This window comes from Lissotriton vulgaris, chromosome 8 (assembly GCF_964263255.1).
Source record: "Lissotriton vulgaris chromosome 8, aLisVul1.2, whole genome shotgun sequence".
NCBI lineage: Eukaryota > Metazoa > Chordata > Amphibia > Caudata > Salamandridae > Lissotriton > Lissotriton vulgaris.
This window is the reverse complement of record NC_141696.1, coordinates 102918905-102921314: the sequence shown is the minus strand read 5'-3', so window position 1 is coordinate 102921314 and position 2410 is coordinate 102918905.

Below are 2410 nucleotides of genomic sequence, written 5' to 3'. Positions count from 1 at the left end.
TTCTGACACCTCTCTCTATCTGGTGCCCCAGATATTTCACTGATGTGGTACAACACTTCAATTTCTCAGGTGGCAGTTTGTGTCCACATTTTCCTAAGTGATTCAGCAAAGCAATCGTATCAGTAACACAGTGTTTTTGATTCTTAGATGCCACTAGTAGGTCATCTATATACTGCACCAGGACTGATTGTCCGGGCAATATTAGAGATTCAAGACATTTTTTCAAGATCTGATTAAAGATCGATGGACTTTCTGTGTACCCCTGTGGAACGCGATTCCAAATGTAGATATGGTCATCGAATTTGAACGAGAAAAGATACTTACTATCCGGGTACAGTGGTATTGAGAAAAATGCTTGACAAAGGTCAATTACAGTGAACCAACCTGCTGCCCATGTTATTTGATACAGAATCGCAGCAGGGTTTGGTACAACTGGACAACATGGGACGACAATTGTATTAATTTTGCGGAGCTCCTGTACGACCCTGTATTTTCCGCTTGGTTTCCTGATGCCAATTATGGGTGAATTACGTGGACAGCTCCATGATTCTCAGTTTGGCTTCCGCCCCCGTCATTCGACGGAGTCAGCACTTCTCATGGCGGTCGAAACTCTACGACAGGGTGTGGATGAGGGCCAAACTATGGCCTTGATCCTACTAGACCTAAGCGCGGCATTCAACACTGTAGCACATTCCACCTTGCTACAGTGTCTGAATGAAGGAGGGGTATTAGGAGACGCGCTTGGCTGGATTAGATCCTTCCTGTCAGACAGGTGCTTTCAGGTTTGCTTGGGTGACTGTTACTCGAAGGAGATTGGGCTGGGCCAGGGCGTGCCTCAGGGCTCGTCCCTGAGCCCAACCCTATTCAATCTCTATGTCTCACCTTTGGCAACTATTGTGGGAGGATACGGTCTGCGCCTGGTGTCCTATGCCGACGACACGCAGCTGGTCATCTCCCTTTCGCGTGCACCCGGTCTTGCAGCGGACATCTTCAGGGATTGCATGCAAGATCTGGCAACCTGGATGCCCGCAAACTGTTTGAAGTTGAACGGTAGCAAGACCGAGGTGCTCGTGGTGGGGGGAGGGCCGTCTGCTTGGTCGTTGGCATGGTGGCCCCCTTGCCTGGGAGAAGTCCCAGTTCCATGCCAGGAGGCAAGGAACCTCGGAGTGTGGCTGGATGCGGATCTTGCCTTTGGCCCCCAGATCAGTCGGGTGGCAGGGGTGTGCTTCGGCGTTCTGAGAACCTTAAGGAAAGTGTTAGATCTCCTCCCTATCGCGGCTCGAAAGACGTTGGTGCACGCCCTGGTCACTTCGCGATTAGACTATGGAAATCTGTTGTATCTGGGGGCCACGGGCAAGGTCGTGGGCCGCCTACAAGTGTTGCAAAACGCCGCGGCGCGTTTGGTCCTCAGGCTCCCCAAGAGATCTCCCTCTAAAGCAGCGCTTCAGGCTCTCCACTGGCTTCCTGTGGGGAAAAGGGTGGAGTTTAAAGCTCTTTCCACATGTCATCGTATTTTGAGCGGCAAAGCTCCTGCTCCGCTTCAGAGTTTGGTGACCTGGTATGAGCCCACGCGCAATCTTCGATCCTCCCAAACTGGGTTGCTAAAGGTTCCAAGAGTTAGGAAAGCTCGCATGGGAGGGAGATCCTTCAGATACCTCGCTCCCAGGTGTTGGAATGCTCTACCTTTAGAACTGCGACTGGAACTGTCTGAGACCATGTTCAGAAAGAAACTTAAAACCCATTTATATAGAAGGTAGGCTTCTTAAAGGGCGGGAGGGACGGCTATTCCACTTATCATAGCGCAATGTCCAATAATAATAATAATAATAATAATAATAATAAAATTCCTGCTTCAACCAGACTTTTTATTTCTAGTGTGACTCCTGCTTTTATTTCTGGGCTCATTTTGTACTGTCGAATATTTGGATAAACTGCATCTTCTTTTACTGTCACTTTTACTGTGTCAACATTTGCCATTAATCCTAAATCTTTTCCTGTGAAATCCCACACTTTAGGATCTACCGTATGTTGTAATTCTTTTGGCAAGTCTTCAATGGTAAACTTTGTTTTTTCGTTTTCTTGTTTTGCTAACATGATTTTATAAATTCCGTCTTAATCTGGGGTTTGAATTTCAAAACCATTTGGGGTACAACGGATAGTGCAATTCATTTTGCACAGCAAGTCCCTACCTAGGAGATTTACAGGACTAGAGTCACATACGACAAATTTATGCATTTCTTTAAAATTGCCAATTTTGACTTCCATTGGCTCTGTAACGGGGTACTAATTTGGTTCGCTTCTGCCGAGAGGGGTAGGTTTGGAACGTCTGCTGTTCTCACAGTAGAACGGGCAGCGCCAGTATCCAACAGGAAAGTAACATAATTTCCTTAATCCTTTCCCTCAAAGTATG